Raw genomic sequence first — 20,682 nt, forward strand, 5'->3', positions numbered from 1 at the left:
CAGCCAATCCATTTCGTCGACTGTTCATATTAATTGGACACAACTTATCGTCTTTATAAGTTGGGCCCAATTAATGAACAGCTGTCGAAATGGATTGGCCCTATGAATTTTTTTTTTCCATACAAATGGGTAGCCCAGATACAAAATCCGCTAACTGCATGATAAGCGAAACTGAGATGGTCGCGAAAAACTCGTTCCATCCAAACTATTACAGCTAAAGACTTCTTTTCTTTCTAAAAACAAGTAAAAAATAATTAATTATTCGGTATTAACGGCTGAAATCTGCGATTACGTTCTATATTTTAAAATCAAAGTGAAACTTTGATTTAGCATTTTTGCAGCCGATTTATACAGTTAGCAGAGTTTGAAAACGTATCGATCCAAATACAAAACAAAAATTCGGCTGCTACACCCGCTATTCGGTGATGTTTGGGGTGACAGAAATGTGGAATTTAATTATTGCGAATATAAACATAACAAATTTTATTTCAAAGACAAGTTGGAAAATTCTACAAAACTGGCATGTAAAAATACAAAGATGACATTATTCTCCAGGAAAAACATACTTTGCTGGCCGCTGTGGCCGAGCGGTTCTAGGCGCTTCAGTCCGGAATCGTGCTGCTGCTACGGTCGCAGGTTCGAATGCTGCCTCGGGCATGGATGTGTGTGGTGTCCTTAGGTTAGTTAGGTCTAAGTACTTCTAAGGCTAGGGGACTGATAACCTCAGATGTTAAGTCCCATGGTGCTTAGAGCCATTTGAACCATTTTGACTTACTTTACGTCGAAAAGATAACAAATTTGAACGTTAAATATTAGGTTTTTTTAAAGAAAAACAGTATCGCGTTTTTGACATCACAAGATATTGTAGAAAATAAAATAAACTAAACTTAGCAAAACATCGACACAGTTTTGGAAAATAACAAAACTGGCGGAAAGTTGCATCTTAGTTAAAGCACCAAAAAATTTCTAGAAAATGAAATTAGCTGAAAATTGCTTTTAAATGACATCGACCTCAACACCGCACATCAACTCAAAATCGCTTCCGGCGTCTTCTGTAGATGGCAGTGGCAGGAGAAACTCTAGGAGTGCCTTCCTGCTAGTCTAACACGTCGGTGTGGAATTTGAGTTTGTCGTTGCTCGCCCGGTCTTCCAAAAGCTTTTTGACGTCTCCGAGTTTGGCTTCTGAAAGTTCTACACTAGTTGTTATTGGTCTTGGGCCGTTTCCTTTGCTGAAATTTTTTCCCCTCTTCAGTATGCTCTTCAAAGTTGTAGAAGAGCTCTCCACGAACTAGACAAAGCTCCTTGTTTTTACACTGGAGGTATGAATTAAAAAACACCTTCAGTAACTACTTTTCGTGTTTTAGTAAATACACGATGGATTTAGGACACTGTGGGTCCATCATCAGGTGTAATTTGTCTTAATATATGTTTTATTTCTTCTCTTGAATGAGGTGAAATGCATAAGCCTTTTCATGACAGGAATAGGCATTTCACCTTATTCAAGAGAAGAAATAAAACATGTATTAAGAAAAATTACAGCTGATGATGGACCTACATGGTCCGAAATGCATCGTGTATTTAATAAAACACGAAAAGTTGTGACTGAAGGCGTTTTTTAATTCATACTTCCGGTGTATTGAATACAGTCATGTTTGAAACTGCAAAATATGGATAAAATTAAACTTCTTGTTTTTACTTTTCGTGAACAAAATTTTCTGGCTTCTTGACTCTAGAAATGCCAGTTACCAGTAACGGTCAATAATCCTTCGGCGTATGTCATAACAATTAATGTCCATACAGTTCTCACTGCATAACATTGCTTTAATAATACTTTTCATGTTCTTACCTTTCTGTTTTGGAAAACTTTTTTTTTCCACTGATCACGAAGCTTCTTCCTTTTCTGATAGAGACCGTTGCCCTCGGTCTCGTTCTGGTAATTTGCAACTACAACGATGGGTTCGACTTCCTGCAGATTTTCTACTACAAGTACTCCCACCTCTTTGTATCATCTTCTGCATTTAAACCGTCCAAAGAATCACTTAATTTCTACTGATGAGCTGAACTGTGCTTACCGGCGTATATTTCGACAACGCATCGGCAGCGAGAGCTCATTGTTGCGTACGTGTTCGCTACAGCGCATCCAATCTTACTCTGAATAAGAAAGATATTCCTTCTAATGATAACAAACCTAAAGTTAGCTTTGCATGTCTGGCGTGCTGTTTAACTTGGCGCGTTTTGCAGACGTTGGACATTTAGAGGGCTTTGCACCCGAAGACAACAAGCAGTTAGCGCCTTTTCCAACCGAACAGCATTTTCTACAGCCATTTTCAACGGTTTATAGCAGCTTTTGCACCCTGAAACCTAATCCACCGTGTAGGCAGTGAAAAAATCCATATGGTAGTGTGCTCAACACAAAATCGAGAAAAAATGCGTTTGGCAGCTTTTGCATATGGGCTACTCAAATGGTCTGAAGATGGTGATTTAATTTCGCTGAAACTAGTAATCATCGTGTATACTTATGCGACCTGGACGAATAAACTTCTGCAATAGGACAATAACAGTGAAAAGGAAAGTTCTCTGTTTGAGAGTCAATTTGATGTTACTGCCATCGAGTCGGACTGTAAGGGACTGGTAGCATGAGCTGATTTATAGCTGTGATGTTGCACCCTGTCTGACATGAATGCATGAATTCGATAGGGAAGAGGGTTATAAAGCCGTCTTTCATGTATCAGAATGGGTTAATAGGCATAATGTTCGCATTTGTAGTTCGTAAAATCCGCAAGTTGTCATTGAACATGTTCCTGATAGCCCTAAACTAAATGTCTGGTGCGGTCTAATGCACGACAGCAGTGTTCGACTGTTCTTGTTTGCGGAACAAACAATGAATGGATCAGTGTATCTGGACATGATGGAGCAGTTTGTGTATCCTCAGATACAAGTCTTGCAAACCAACATCGTTTTTCAACAAGATGGAGCTCCGCCGCATTGGTCAACGGCTGTTCGCAAGCCCCTGGATAGGAAATTTCCCAGTCGTCGGATCGGACGCGGAGGAACCATTGCCTGGCCACCACGTTCACCCAGCATTACGCCGCTTGATTTCTTCATGTGGGGATTCGTGACAAACCGCTTATATGCGACCAAAGTGGACGATATTCCTACGTTGCGACATCATATCACTAATGTGATTGCACCAATAACAGAGGAAATGTTACAAAGAACTTGGCAATAATTTGAATATAGATTCGATATTCTTCGTGCTACAAATGGCTCACTTGTAGAGGTGTACTGATGATAAATAAATGAATTGTTTGAGATGCTCTACAATATGGTGTATTTTTCATTGTCGTATTTACTGCGTTTTTTTTTCCTGGGTCTTTGAAATCAAGGAGGTTTCAGTGGGACACCCTGTATTTTGCCATACTATTAACGTACAGAACTACCTCATCTACGCCGATATAGCGAAGCTTAAGTTTTTATTTAATTTTTTCAATCCAGTACTGTAATTTTTAAGAAGTCGTTGTTAGCCAGTAAAAAGAGAATTTGGTAGCACGAAAATAAACATGGAATTTCTTCTCGTATCTTAATACAAACCAACAAAATAAGGTATTTCATCTGGTATTGTCCTCTCTGCTTGCCTGGTGCTTGTTTGATAAGACACTCTGTTTCAAGATTCTGTCGCAATAGCTAATGATTTTTGATCTGTTTGTTGAGATTTTAAGTAATTAACTAAGATTTTTGCTATATGTTGCTGCACAACTGTCAATCTGGTACCACAACTCCTAACTGCCACAATAGCATCCGAATTTTCAGTAGGTGGAAACTGTGTTCCGATTCTAAATGTCGAAAGTATGAGAGTTAAGTTTATGATATTTTCGAATACTTATCTGAATGAACATCGTATTCTTGAACACAGCTGAAGAACACCTACCTGCCCACCTGCCCCCCCCCCACCCCATATATATATATATATATATATATATATATATATATATATATATATATATATATATATGAAAAGTGAGACGTATCTGTCCAGAAATAGACTGTGATGTATCAACAACACTGAACATCAAAAACATTAATGATCTGTAGTGGCTCTTTATCTGCGTCAGATATTTACCACTCCAATCATTTACATGCCTGCCAATGATGTGCACGCGTACAAAACTACAATGACATCTGACCATGTCTCTAAGGTGCTTCATTTTATTTTGTCAGACAGTGGATTTTACGATCTGCCTCTGACGATATGAAACTCTCGTTTGAACAGTAATGTGAAGGAATAGCTTCGTTCAACGAAATATTGACAAATTTGGCATTTTCTCAGCGTTCGGGATGAAACCTTCGTTAACCTAAGGGCAGAAAATGAGTTACATTTGGTTTACGGTTTGTGCTATATGACAATCGTTGCTTCACTCTATGATATCTGATGTCAGGACAGCCAGCAGTTTTGCGCAGTGGGAAATATTTACGCTAAGCACATGTCATGTATGATTGTACTATAATGATACGAAAACAACTTGATTTAAATTTCAGTTAACAGGAATCTAACGTGTAGCGTCCTCAGACGGACTTCTCTAAAACTGTAAAAATAAAATCAATGTACAAATATTTACACTTCAGGGTAAATATATCTGAAAAATGTTATTATTTGTCTTCTGGACTTGAAAAATCTTGCTATTGCATTGATCCTAAGAATATGTTGCAAGCATTGAATTCGTTTGCATCAGCCAGTAATAGCAAATGTCCAAGGAGACATAGCCCCTGTGATCATCAACTTTTTAATTCCTGATATCTTGCGTATCATTACAGTCATTGCAGGAGACATGAAAGATCGAGTTCTGATACTACAACAGCTATGCGTGAAACATTGGATTTAATTGTTGTAAACTGAATACAGCAGGGGAAGGGGTCGCTATTGACGACATGTAGGATGCATTTCGAGGGGATCAACTTCAAAATGCACATAAAAGAACAATTCATACCACATAAAAAATAAGTGGTTTGTGTAAACATGCAATTGGTTGTTTTATGCTTGTATATACACGGAAAAGGACGAAAGAAACCTAGAGCTGTCGAGCTTCAGTGACCACGAGGACCATTAATAGGGGGTTCACAGCAAGGGGGTTGAGCTCACGGCTCCCCTTGCGCCAACTATCATGTTTGCAGTGGTGTCGGGTGGAACCTCATTGAATGGAGTGGAATGCCCTTCTGTGCTGAGTCCCGCTTCAAACCGAACTCCGATGACCGGCGAAGACGTTTGGAAATTGGAAAGGGACAAAACTGCTGAGGTCATCGGTCCCTAGGCTTACACTAAGGACAACACACACACCCAAGCCCAAGGGAGGACTCGAACCTCCGACGGGGGGAGCCGCGTGAACCGTGGCAAGGCGCCTAGACCGCACGGCTACCCCGCGCGGCCACGCGAAGACGTGTCTGGAGAGTCTCTGGACAGTGGTGGTATAGAAACTGGACTGTGACCGCCCATACGGCCGACAACTAGGAGTGAGTCTGGGATGCCACTCATTTCATAGCAGGATCCCTTGGGTTGTCATCCGCGGTGATCTTACAACCAGCGATACATCGACGATATCCTACGCCCCGTTTTCTTGCCCTACGTGGCAACTAATCCTGGGTTCACATTTCAGTGAGATAAAGCCCGTCCGCACACAACGAGAGTTTCTGCTGCTTGTCTTTGTGCTTGTCAAATCATATCTTGATCATCAAGGTCGCCGGATCTCTGCCAAACTAAGGACGTTTGGACCATTAACGTAGGATACTTCAACCAGCTTAAGATTATGACAAGCCGGCCGTGGTGGCCGAGTGGTTCTGGGCGCTACAGCCTGCAACCGCGCGACCGCTACGGTCGCAGGTTCGAATCCTGCCTCGGGCATGGATGTGTGTGATGTCTTTAGGTTAGTTAGGTTGAAAGGTGGCTACACTGAGCCACTGCGCCAGAGATTGCGCCAAAGAGTATTATTCAGCCGCCTCCACTGGCAGTGCTTGGGGAGAACTCGTGGTAGTCAGTGCTTGTTGAGATGTGCTAGTGAAGTGTGCTTGTCGAGAGGTCGTGGTGGAGAGTTCTTGTTGAGATGTGGTAGTAGAGAGTCGGTGTGGAGATATATTGTAATGATTAGAGTGATTTTGGTCAATATATGAAGGTAAAAGAAAAAAAATTTTTCCTTTTCTTTTTATTGTCTCAATGTCTTAAATAATGCAGCATTACAGGTTCAGTCAACAAAGCATCTGGCTTGTGTTTGGTATTAGAGTGTAATTCTGCTTTCCTTACGCAATTATAGTATTTCTATTTTTTAATTACTTCAGTATAAATGATATATAAAATTTCTTGTCTTAGCGAAGAGAACCGAGCCAGATGTGTACGTTGAGTCATACTTCCACACACAGAACAGTTATACTTGTGCTTTGGTTTCGTAGGTTTTATAGTTGCTGGGGACTTAATTAATTAATTGTGTTAACGAAAATTTTCATTTCATTCTTTGTTGTTGTTCTATGCAGTCAGATTGCGTAATAATACTAGTCAGGGCCAACCGTTTACGAGACACAGCGTAATCGGACATACAGTCACCAAAATTAAAAATTATTTTCATCATAATAATAATTAAGCCCCCATGCAAGGTTTAAGTAGTTCTAAGTTTTAGTGGACTGATGACCTTCGAAGTTAAGTCCCATAGTGCTCAGAGCCATTTGAACCATTTGATTATGACGATCTAACCGGCCGATTGGACAGAATTTGGCACTATATGCCTCGGGAGGACATCCAACAATTCAATCAATGGCCAGTCGAATAACTGCTCGCTGAAGGTTCAGAGGTGGACCAACGCACTACTGACTTACCCAATTTGTGAAGGTCTTTCCGACACCCCCGGGATAACAAGGCCGTCCAGCAGTGTTAGTGACGTCACACTAAGCGGCCCATAGCCGACGCAGCAGTCCACGGACACCTCCGTACAGACGCGCCTGATACTAACGATCTTCATTCCGTCATACAGAAATGAGCGAACTATAATTCGAACCAAAGGCCAAATTATATATATTCTTGTAAACAGCATAAAGGTTTATACCGAAATACCGATTACATATATGGGCAGGAATAGGTTCTAGAACTCCTCTGAAAAGTGTTTATCTTCAGTACCAGAATGAACATCAAATTGTCAGGTTTTCTAAATAGAAAAGCACTTTGTTAGTAACAGACAGCAATAATGAGACTTGCAGTTGGTGATTTGTACGTGGAAAAGGAAATAAGCTGTAGAGAGATTGAAAATGGTAAGTGAAGAGAGCCTCAGCCTTTTGCTCACATTCTTACATGTAATGCACTTGGTTGTTTTTCATTTCCGTACCTTTCATAACATTTGTAATATTGTTTCAAGAAGTGTATCTTCAATAGCAGAGTGAACTTCAAATTGTCAGGCATTTCTTAAAGGAAAAAGCAGTCCCTTAATATCACAGTGCAAGACAGAATCTTGTGTTCAGTGATGTCTATGTTAAAAGGAGAATATTTGATATCTATCTTTTGTTTTCATTCTTTATTACTGGGGATACGTTTGTAAAAATTCTTGAAAAGAACTGTCACCATGAACATATGAGTAAATTCACAATAGTCATGTGTTTTATGAGATAAAGCGAACTCTTGTTACCTTATTGTAAACGAAAGTTGTGAGGGTTTTGCTATGTATGACAGTGTTTAAGATAACTTACTTTCAGTGTAATAGCTTGAAAATGTTAAGTCCTGCTGTCAGTTGGCATTTGCCACCACCTGTATGCGAGTTTTAAAGCTAAATAGTGTTCTGACAATTATAAAATAGTGGCAAAGTTCTTCAATCGATTAAACTTATTCCTGCCCGTATATGTAATCGGTATTTCGTTATGAACCTTTATTCTGTTTACAAGAATATATATAATTTGGTCTTTGGTTCGAATTATAGTTCGCTCCTTTCTGTATGACGGACAGAAGATCGTTAGCATCAGGCGCGTCTGTACGGAGGTGTCCGTGGACTGCTGCGTCGGCTATGGGCCGCTTAGTGTGACGTCACTAACACTGCTGGACGGCCTTGTTGTCCCGGGGGTGTCGGTCTTTCTCGCCAATAAATCATCCAGTTTTTCTAAAATTGTAGTCGTTTGTTTGTCTGTACATATACGTTACAGTTACCGATTTCCATCCCATTTTGATAATTCCCTTGTCGGTTTCGTCTGTTATCTCTGGCGTTCACGTCCATTCTCATTGGTATAATACTGTCTCCTGCCTGTCAAGAATTGCATTCTCGGTGTTTGTTTCCAAGTAAGTGAGTGTATACTACGCCGTTAACGTCATGGTGATGAAGACGCTTATTCGAACTTCATGGATGAGTTGTTTATTACTTCATTAAGAGTCACAATTGAAAACAATGTTTACCAGTTATTGCAGTAACAAGAAATGGTACAGTGAGCACCTCTAATCAACTGACATTCCAGCGGCGGCGTACGCAAGAGATACATTACGTCAAACAAAGGGTGGAGAACACAGCACGGCTGTTAAGATGAGGAACAAAGAGGGCGGTCCAAGAGCCGAGAAAGCTCATCAAAGAGCACCGCTAAGTAGCAGGGATGCACGTCTTTTATTACTGCTCTGTCTCGTTCAACAGCAAAGCAGCCAGTGTGGAAATTAGACACGACCTGAATAACGGCGATAAAAAGTTGTTCATAAGTTCGCCACAAAGGCCGCACCTCCATTTAAGTACGTCTTCATTCGACTTTAATGCTGGCAGCCCAACCTTTTGGACACGGTGTTCTTGCTCGTACCGCTAAGCCTCCTGAATCCAGAGCAGAGCAGTGGGCCTAATGGAGTGGAAACTGGTCGCTTCCGCAAGCAATGGACAGCACGCAGCCACAAACGCACGGCGAAAGCAGGGGACTTGTGCGGACATTCTGCAGTTCCACGATCTGCAACGGTGCGGTGCGGCTGTAGACGCGTGTGGGTTAGAGCGTAGCTTAAACTGTTCAAAACCAGTTTGCAACACCCTTGCTTACTGTCACTTGTGCACTGGAGATAACACTAAAAACGCATTCTCTGTGATATTCTGTAGAGCTCGCGTAGTTTCCAAAAGTGAAGTCTACACTGATGCATATCCATGACGTCAACATGCCTCGAAATTCATTTCTAGCTTACAAACGATATTATCCACACATATTATAGAAAAGGATGTATATATGTAAGTATTTGTGTGTGTGTGTGTGTGTGTGTGTGTGTGTGTGTGTGTGTGTATTCCACATCTCTTTCCACTTTGTATGTATATACCTTAGTGTCAGGCAACAATCGCTGTGGGGATAAGAACCACCTGCCTATCAGAGGGGTGGGGGTGGGGCTGGAGAAACAAAGCGTAGCCCGCGAAGTATAAATTCCCTAACTGTATTCATCTATTATTTGAGAATGAGCGCATTTAGCGACTTGCAACAAACATTACGCACAATTCTAAAAACAAAAATTATATGTAATTTCAAAGCTTTACGAATTTATTTCTCGCTGGCAACCACTACAAAATGATGCAAGAAAAAAGTTTACGCTTACGACATTCCGCTGTTCACGCATGAGGCATGGCGTTATAATTTTTTACTTCTTTACCGCAATCTGTATTCGTGGCACACTTTGCACATAGCATGGATACAAATCGATGAATGTGCAAAGTTATATGATTGTACGACGTCTGGTTAAGGAAATATAAACAATGAGTTGCGAGAAAAGATGGTTCAAATGGCTCTGAGCACTATGGGACTCAACTGCTGAGGTCATTAGTCCCCTAGAACTTAGAACTAGTTAAACCTAACTAACCTAAGGACATCACAGACATCCATGCCCGAGGCAGGATTCGAACCTGCGACCGTAGCGGTCTTGCGGTTCCAGACTGCAGCGCCTTTAACCGCACGGCCACTTCGGCCGGCTGCGAGAAAAACTGCCGCATCATGCATCTCAAATTCAATACTTCCCTGCTGTTAACTCTATTCGCAGTAAATTTCGCAGACCGTGTCCACATATGTAGCTGAATGTACCTACCACATTATATTATTGCACGACAGTAGTTCAGGAGACATGACGCCATTAACAGTGAGATGCTTGAAAAACTGCCACATCGTGCATATTTAAATTTATTGCTCCATTGATACTAATTCCATTCGCAACTCCTTTTTCAGACAGCAGTCATATAAACCGCTAAATGTATCTACAAACTTATATGAGTGTACAACACATAGTTCAGGAGATACTGTATTATTAAGCACAAGGCCGGGCCCTGTGTGGTACGTGTGTGGGCGCACGGCTATGAATAAGTACCTAGGCAACCCTGGGTTTATCTGCAGGTTTTTATATATAGATAAGACTTCTTGTTTCTTATTTTTTTTATTTTTTCGGACAGGTATCGAGGTACACACTCACGCCTGCCTTTGACACCACTGAACTCCTCTTGAGCGTGAATCCCCTCTTCGCCTGTGCTAGTCGGCTTTTTCTGTCCTTGCTTCGTCCGCCATGTGTTATTTCGCTCCCAAGGTAGGAGGATTCCTTAACTTCACCTACTTCGTGACCACCAGTTTTCATATTAAGTTTCTCGCTGTTCTCTGCCACTTCTCATAGCTTTCTTCTCTTTCCGTTTATTCTCAATCCGTATTCTGTACTTATTAAGCTGTTCAATCAGTTCAATAGACCCAGTAATTCTTCTTCAGCTTCACTATGGACATCAGTGTCATCAGCGAATATTATCACTGAAATTCTTATCTTCGAATTTTAATTCCACTTTTGAACCTATCTTTTATTTATGGCATTACGTTTTCGATATATAGATTGAGCATTACGGCCGAGACACTGCATCCCCGTCTTACAGCCTCTTTCAATCCGAGTGCTTCGTTCTTGGTCTTCCATACGTATTTTTCCCTCTTGGTTCTTGTACAGAGTGCATATTAGCCGTTGCGACGGGGTGAGTTCTTTGCTCCTACTCCCCACACGTACTTCAGTCCAGCCAAAAAGTCTACGCTTTAGTTTCGATGCAGAAAATTCAGTCTGCCTACCTCGATAGGCTTCTTGAAGCCCGTCCTCTTCTCTCTGCTAGAGTAAATAGTATTTCAATCAACGAAAAGTAGCGTTAAAGAAACGTTGACTAATACCTTCCAAAAAGAGGCCGTATTAATTCCAGCAGCGTGACAGCATCATTAAGTTCGCAAGAAAATAAATTAGATTTTCACTCTGCAGCGGAGTGTGCGCTGATATGAAACTTTCTGGTAGATTAAAACTGTGTGTCGGACCGAGACTCGAACTCTGGACCTTTGCCTTTCGCGGGCAAGTGCTCTACCACTTGGTAGAGCACTTGATAGCGCACTTGTCCGCGAAAGGCAAGGATCCCGAGTTCGAATCTCGGTCCGGCAGACAGTTTTAAACTGCCATGAAGTTTCAAAATACATGGTGTTTGCGATTCTATCTATTTACATTAAAGGGATTAAAGTTCAATTAATTCTCATTTATTGTCTCTCAGACGAATTAAATGGCTATCAATTTCTCTAGTAATTACGCAAACTATTATCAGTCTAATTTCACTTCTATGCTGTACTGCTACAAATCTTTACAGGCAAAGCAGTCAGAACTACTCTTTCAACCTGAATATCCAAACAGTTATTGATCCAGAACTAAACGAGAGTTACTAGAGGGGCTTTGAATAAGTAATGCAACACACTGTTTTCTAAAAGCAGGTTAGCTTTATTCAGGATTCCAGTACACCACGTTTTTCCCCACTCTTTCGGCTACAAAATCCTATTTTTTCAACATAATCTCCGTTCACACGACGGCCTTACGCCACCTCACTGGGAGGGCCTGTACGCACGCATTGCGCCAATCTGCTGGTCGGCGTCAGAGAAAGCGTCTTGCTGCTTCACTGATTTCCCCATCATCTACGTACTGCTTCCCGCAGAGTGCATCCGTCATTACGCCGAACAAATGAAAGCTTTTATGGTGTCCTGTTAGGGGGCGAGGAATCCAGCGGGCTCACATCTGGTGCACGAGTGTGTCAGCGCTGCCGACAGAGAAATTCAGTTCAGGAGCGAGGTATTTGATTGTGACGTGTCGATCACCTCGAATGAGAGTGTCCGCACGTTCCAACACTGCAGGAGTCACAGCAGTGCGCGGCCAGCAGACACTTGGGACATGGTACAGGTTTCCGCAACGCTGTTGCGGCGATGACAGAGGCCTCGCGCCAAACGACTCAAAGTGCTTTGTTTCACTTCAGGTCTGCGTAGACATTCTTCAAGCGCCTATGAATATGTGCGTTACACTGGTTTACCTAAAAAGAAACCCAATGTCGGCTCTCTGCTTAAAATGCATCCCGTTACAGACGCCATTTTGAAGGTTATGTATGGCGCCGCCATCAATCGAAACTTCATAAAACTATAGTGGACGAAGAGGTAATATACCGCGAAGTCCCGCAACAAAGCCCGCATTTTCCGAGCGAAAGTGGCCGTGAGAGAAATATGTTGGCCGGCCGAGGTGGCCGAGCGGTTCTAGGCGCTACAGTCTGGAACCGCGCGACCGCTACGTTCGCAGGTTCGAATCCTGCCTCGGGCATGTATGTGTGTATGATGTCCTTAGGTTAGTTAGGTTTAAGTAGTTCTAAGTCTAGGGGACTGATGACCGCAGATGTTAAGTCCCATAGTGCTCAGAGCCATTTGAACCATTTTGAAATATGTTGCATTAATTACTGAACGCCCCTCGTACATTCAGTTGTTGAGTGGTCTTCTTGAAAACAATTGCCGGCCATAGTCTTTCGTAATATTAACGTAACACGCCACGCGGAGCTGTTAATCTACCAGAAATTTCACACGCAAATAACTTCCAAACTATTCCGCTTAAAAATCTCAAAACTTTACCAAATGATTTCAGACTTTAGCAGCTTGACTTTTTGGTAAAATAGTTGAAAGAGTGGATAAGTTTCTACATCTTAGCTGAAATTTGTTTAGACAGGCTACATAAGTACTAGCCTGTGAGACGGCTACCGAGTGACTCCCAGACTCACTAATTGGAAGCATAAAGCAACGCACTAAACGCGGTAATTCCTGTATTGTCATTGACTGATAAACTGAAGGCCAATACGAAGGACTCCTCGTCTCAAATACCAATTGAATTAAAGAAATTAAAGACGGTATGAAATCTTAAATTTACAACACAAAATTTAAACAAAAACGTCAGAAGTATCCCCAGAAACAAAATATTAAATAATTTAGTTCGTAACAGTTATTCTGGCTGTTTTTATACAAAAACGTTCACATGGGACATACGTAACACAAACTTCGAGACTCCACAATATTTTCTCATGCATATTTTTACTTAGCTTCCAATAAAAACAAAGATCCATACTTCATATATACCCTCCATACATACTCTCACTCTTTCCAAACATTCACGGAACGAAATTTAATCAAGCCACAATTTAGAAATGATTTATTTTACTTCGTCAAATTAATGTAGTCAGAAATAAAATAGATCCTAGATAAGAAATTTCTATGGACTCAGAATACAATCATAGTTTCAGATGAGGTTGTAAGTAAATATATTACAATCGCTATGTGTGCCGTATTACAAGCAAAGTTATAATTGTTTTTATGCTACCTTTCATATAGTCGAAAGTATCGTAGTTAATGGTGTGAAATTTAAACAGTACAGTTTTAGGAGCAACTTAAAACTATGTCTGAAACATTAAATAAATCGGAGAAGAATTAACAGTATTCCTTTACATTCATACGCTTCGATCACAGGCTAGACGGGTCCATTGCCCAGATGCATAGTGTCAGCTGCACATCTGCCTAACAATTAAAATAATAAAAAAGAAAATCTCCCTCCCGGCAGCAGGGCGAGACAAACTCTATGACTGTGCGCATCACTGCAAGTAATAGTAACCCGGAATAATCTGCTACGGTACATCATATTTCTCCTAAAGCTTACTCCTGTTTTTCTCAGAATTTCTAGTACCTTCTGCCATTTTACTGCCGAACGCTTTTCTCAGATTGAAAGCCATATGAAAGTGTCTCTACTTTTCTTCAGTCTTGCTTGCACTAACATGCGCGAAGTCGGAACTGCCTCTCTGATGCCTTCACATTTTCTAAAACCAAAGTGATCATCATGAAACAGATTCTCATTTTTTTCCATTCTTCTGTGTATTATTCTTGTCTGCAGCTTGGATGCATCAACTGTTAAGCTGACTGTGCAATAGTTCTCGCACTTTTCTGGTGTCACTAGAATCGGCATTGTGTGGATGATATTTTTCCGGAAGTCTGATGGTACGTCGCTAGTCTCATAGATTCCACACGCCAACTAGGATAGTCGTTCTCCCAGTGATTTCAGAAATTGCAATGGAATCTTATCTAGCCCTTCTGCCCTATTAGGTCTTAAGTCGTCCAAAGCTCTTTTTAAATTCTGGCGCTAATATTGGATACTCTATGTCTTCCATATCGATTCCAATTTCTTCTTCTATCACATCATCAGACAAAACCTTCCCTCATAGAGGCCTTCAGTGCACTCTTTCCAACTATTGGGTCTCTCCTCTGCGTTTAACAGTGGAATTCTCATTAACTTATAGTGTGTCCATCACTGCTTTTAATTTCAGCGAAAGTTGTTTTGACTTTTCCGAAGATCGTTTCTTTTTCTATTTCTTTCATCTTTCCTGCAGCCATTTCGCCTTGGATTCCCTGCTCTTCGTATTTATTTCATTTCTATGGGATTTGTATTGTTGTAGTCTGGTCTTTCCCTGAACATTTTTGTGGTTCCTTTCCTCGTCGATCAGTTGAAGTACTTTATCTGTTACCCAAGATTTCTTCGCAGTTGCCTTCCTAATGAAAATTCTGTCCGTAAGAAACAGCATTACGAGGGCTGCGACTATTGATAAATACAAATAAAACAGTTTATGCGTCAGTCACTTGTTTAGTTTGCCACTATGCGTTTCGATGGTTCACACCATCATCTTCAGGTGGAAAATTGTTTATTTACATGGCTGGTGTTGACGAAGAATGCATACGTCTTTTCACAGTAGCAGACCAAGTCCAGTGTAGGCTACTTTGCGTCTTTTGTTACCGATAAAAATTGTTTATTTACAAAAGGTACTTTAGAGGTTAAAATACATGAATTTCTGACAGCGAATTGTACTTACAGGGACGGTAGAATTGTAGAAGGTCTGTATACTGTTGTCTGCTGCATGTCCTCACCCCTGCACATTGTATTTACACTGTCACTTCAGAATGATGTACATGTTACATTGCTTACATTGGATACAGAGATAAAAAAAATTAAGTGATTCCTACATAAATATCTTCCTTTTGTTTTAAAAATGGGTATGAGCTTCATTTCAATACAGATATGTGCACACTTCAATTATTATATTAATTTCTTATATACATAAAGATTGCAACAGATCATGCATATGTATAGTAGGTTGCACATATTGAGGGATGAATGGAAGTGGTTACATTAATTGCTATGCATTGAAACTGTAAATTATGAGACTGCTTCAAGTACTTTGGCAAAGTTTTAGTAAAGTTGGTTGAACCTATTTCACTAATGCCGATGAGCGGATGTTCCCCAAGCTTCTTTCTGTGCGTATAGATTTTTAGTTATTCATATAGAGACATCCTGTGTCCTTTGTTACGTGCCTGTATTATTTCAAGGTTGCTTTCTACATTGTCAAATGAATGTTCTGTATCTTTTATACGGGAGGCTGTTGCAAATTTGTAATGATGTGTTCATTGCGTCTAGTGCGGAAAACACGAACTGTTTGACCTATGTACAATTATTGTTTGTTTAGGATGGCGTCGCTTGAGGATATTGGCTGTTTGGGAGATATTACCAAGTAGAGGGATGCATGTTGTTAATGTATTTTCTTGTTCTTTGCGGTTATTTTTCCATTTTCTTTTTCATTTTTTTAAACTAAATCGACTGTTAGTGTAGGTTATACCCATTAGTTTATAGCTATTTGTTTTATGATTTTTATTTCATTTTTAGGCCTCTCCCCACTCAGTGGAATTTTTAGAGCTCTATGGATCGCTGACCAGTAACCTGCTAATTTGTGCATGTTGGGTTGGCAGGAGGAAGCATGTATGTTTTAGTCTGTGCTGATTGGTTTCCTGTAAATTTGGAAGACATATTTGTTATCTTGCTCGCAGATAGTTAAACCGAGGAAGTTAAATAATATCATTAACTTTCTGATGAATTTAATATTCCTATGCACTTTGTTGAACGTTTGGAGGATGTCTTGGACTTTATCTTTGTTTTCCCCATCAATGATCAGAATTGGATCATCTACGTATCTTCTGTAGAACTGATGTTTTTGAATGCTCGTTGCCTTTTTGTGAAAAGTTTTTGCTCTAGGTGGCTGAGGAATATTTCGGTTATAGTTCCTGATATGCTAGCACCCATAGCCAGCCCATTTGCTTGTTTGTAGATTTTTTACATTGACAGAGAAGTAATTATATTTCAATACCAGTTCCTGAACGTTAATGAATTCAGTGATTTCTGCTGGGGAGAGCTTCTTGTATTTTATTAGGTTTTGTTTAATAACAGCTAAAGCTTAATGAATTGGGATGTTAGTATAAAGATTTGCTGCAAATAGAAAGATAATTTGGCATTTGGTAGGACAGTGTACGTCTTTCAGACGTACTGCAATGTTATAAACACCACCGAAATCGAATTCAATGATGAACTTGAGCGGTTTGCAAAAGTATGTACTGTCAAACACTTCCCTTAACTGCATTACTGTTTCGTTTCTAATTCTGAATAAAGTTATTCGTTTAGTTTCATATGAATTACTCCTTCAGTCTTTGATCTCTTTAAATCTAAACTCGTAAGTGTTTGCAGATATTCAGATGGTGCTAAACTTTTGTTGATAATTTTTCTTGTCCAGTTCCCTCCCTTCATTTTTCAATTACTTTAAAAAGAGAGCACCAAAAACATATTGGTGTTGTCAACCATTAGCGTCCCACTGATGGACAAGGCTTCTTCCATCTTCCTGCTATCGTCTTGTACTGTGCGGTCGTTGGGCGTGATGATCCTCCAAACGCTCGCAGCTCACCACGCTGTCTCCATCTTTCTCTGCCCCTACTCGTTTTTTCTGCTGGCGACAGTCATTCTGTTGTTAAACTGTACCGTATGTCAAGATATCTTCTCGACACATAAGGCAGCTATTGTATTTTAGTGTTTTAAACTGACTCTGGTTTATTTTTTAACTCTTTATTTCTAAATGTGTCTCATCATATTACATTTAATGAACTGTGTTTCTGACCCCTCTGTGTCACTCAGATTTTATTTTTCTACATGTATGTGAGAAACCATGTCTGAGAGCCATATGCGAGGGGAGAAGAACGGGCAGGATGACGGGACACGTGTTAAATTAAGGAATAACCTCTATTGTACTAGAGGCAGCTGTAGAGGATAAAAACTGTAGCGACAGACACTAGACTGGATAACATGCAGCAAATGGGGACGTATGGTGCAGGTGCGGGGGAAGGAATTCATAGTGGGTGGCATCAAATTAAAACCAGTCAGAAGATAGGTGACTAAAAAGAACTGATGGACGAGTTCAAGATTTTTCTTTTTTAGGTATACTTGCACGTTTCCCTTTATAAGAGACCTCAAATTCCAAAACTTGCTTTGTGTACTCCTATCATCTAGTTTATAACTGTTGCTGGATGAACCTTTCCAAAGCATGCGTTTGCTCGGATTGTATGCTATTTAGAGGAGCGACAGTCTTACTATCTCCTTAGTCATGATACTTATTTTTGACAGATATAAAACTTCAATAAATGATATCCACCCTACCCCATATACAGCAATGAAAAATTACAAAAAGTGATTAACGTTCTAAAAATTAATGTCTCGAACGCTACTATATGAAACTGAATGAAACAAACACGAAAATTTAGTGAAACACAAACAGTATATACATCCTAACATACAAAGTAAAGCGCGAAGGAGAAAACGAAATTAAGCTTCATGGGTTCAGAGGATATGTGATTTTCTTTCAGAGATTACAAAATCGAGTCAAATTTACAAACGGCTCGACAGTATCAGACCTTTTAACAATATGACGTTGCCCCCCCCCCCCCCCCCCCCCACTTCCAGCCTGGAGGCATGCACTGATAGGGTTGGTAGCTATTATTTTCTCTCCCTAGGCAAGCTGGCCAACGACCGATGTAACTGGTCCATGATATCCCAGATACTCACACTAGGATGAAGTGACATCCAAGCTGGCCCCGTACATGTTTTATCCAGAACGGAACTGGTGATTTTGCTGTTGTGGGAGTACCTAAACATTATGCAGACAGTTTACAGAGACAAGCTCCACTTGTGGACAATGTTGTGCTGTTGAAAAATGGCATGGGAGATAACGTATGAGGACACACGATGTCTGCAACATATTGTTGTGCCATCAGAGTTCTCTCAGTCACTACCAGCCGTGACATGACGTCATACGAAATGACTGCCTACACCATAACACTAGGAGTGACACCCAATTGAATTTTTCAATTCAAGAGCTCAGTTCATGGGATCATTGATACAAATAACCATAATCTGCACAAATATTTAAACTCTCTTACTTTGATCCAGAAAGTTGTACATTATTCAGGAACATATGATTTCAACAATTTGCCAGTAGCTGTAAAAAGTTAAGTTAGCAATGAAGTACAATTTAACAGAACCCAAAAGGACCTGTTGATGAGCAACTGCTTCTACTTCGCTGACGAATTTCTTAGTAGAATCAAATGATATAATTTTTAGAACGTTCATCACTTTTTGTAATTTTTCATTGCTGTATATATATAATTAAATCTACTGCTAATTCTGTTGCTTATATGAATGTTACATAAAATCTGATTTCTACGCATTTTCAGCGCAATAATACGGTCTGTGTAAGTTTTAAGAGTTGTAGAAATATTTTATGAATTACTGTGGATATACATATTTATATGATGCGGACTTCCGAGACGATTCCTTCGCCTGGTGTACAGCCGCCTATTTCGCCATTTCGCCTCCTGTCCGCACACTCGCAAAGGCACTGCGGCGGCGTCGTGCACGCGGCCATCCGCTGCTTTGGAGAAGCCCACTCTGCTTGTCCGCGCTCCAGTGTCCAGCTGGAATCTTCTTTCTTGACCATCCGAGAAATCCCTCTCCGCAAACCTGGTATGAGTGTAAGAGTCTCAGAAGACGCCGGACATGACCTCTCGAACACTACGCACGAACCTGTTGCTGGGTAACAGCCCAACAGCGTAATCGCGCGCAGTATCGACGAGAGCCAGCAGGACTCAGTGAAAAGTCGGGTATTAATCTTCAAATGTTTCTGATTTTTTACTTATTCCACTTCCTTCAGGACTGCTTCACTTAAGTATATGTGGACGGTACATTCGCGTATCTCTTCTTTTGAAAATAAGAGGCCCTTGTGAAAAGTAAAGCCCCCGAATTTTTTGCGTGAAAACTCTCGAAGGTCTTTAAACAAAGCGCGCGTTATTGACATCACCATCTTTATTCCTCATTTCTGCATATTTATTTCACAACTTAGCCAGCCTGGCGACCTACACATTTCTCCCAAAATGAGACCAGCCGCACAGTCCACGACTACAGCGCCTCAGACCGCGGTTGTACAGTTGCGTCATACTTCGCCAAGTTGCACGCTACAGTTCGGAGCCCTACAGCGACAGGGGGCTGGAAATGTGTAGACATATAAAATAAAGGCGTAGACAGTTAATAGCATTTGTTTTATGTAAAAAGCTTCACGAGTCTTCACACAAAAAATTTGGAGCGATTACTTTTCAGCACTCCCTTATACGTACTATTACTTGAGATATTCTTCATTCTTGAGGCTATCCTCAGTGTGGATATAAGCAGTGAAAATATGTTTATCTATTTCCCTATTTAATCTGCCATCGCCAACGACGCTTATAAAAGGGGAGGCAACGTGATGCGTAGCTGCGTTGTGAAGCCATTTCGCATAAAACGTGTCTGCTCTCTGTTGTTGCACCCTCGTTATCATTACAGTTCTGCCGATTGTATGTATTCGCTATACCGTTCCTCGGCATATTTACTTTTACTGTTCAGGTAGTATATTTCGCTTTTACAATGAGCTATTGTTTGTCCCCGTTCCTAATTAAGTTTCTTGGTGTTATATTTTAGTAACCAAGCATTCAGAAAACGATTTCTTGTGTACCCTACACTCATTCAACTCACACATCTGCAAGATATCTAGATTGTGTCTAAGTATTGCAACTAGAATCAGTTATCGTTGACTCTTTGAAACTCCACTTATTAGTTTCGCAATGTTTGAACACAGTTCAGCAGAATTCTGTCGGTGCGGAATGTGGTTATCCCGAGCTATAATGGAACTCTTACTGGCATTCTTGATGATACGGTATGATGAACATTCCCAAGCTGTCCTGGCTGGCTGGTCCTAAGTCGAACTATAAAAGGAAAGGAAATGAATCAGAGCAGAACAGAAAGGTGTCTCGCTTTGGACGGGTGACAAAGGGTCTGAGTTTCCCGTCCTTGGACATTCTTGGTTGGTATTTCTGAATGCTGAACCTATGCTTAGACGCTGTTGGCACGGCTACGACCTACAAAAGAACGAACGTTTGGCCACCAGATTACCGCTGACTACGTTTAACTACTCCCAGTTTGTTAAT

The sequence above is a fragment of the Schistocerca serialis genome, chromosome 4 (assembly GCF_023864345.2).
Source record: "Schistocerca serialis cubense isolate TAMUIC-IGC-003099 chromosome 4, iqSchSeri2.2, whole genome shotgun sequence".
Classification (NCBI taxonomy): domain Eukaryota; kingdom Metazoa; phylum Arthropoda; class Insecta; order Orthoptera; family Acrididae; genus Schistocerca; species Schistocerca serialis.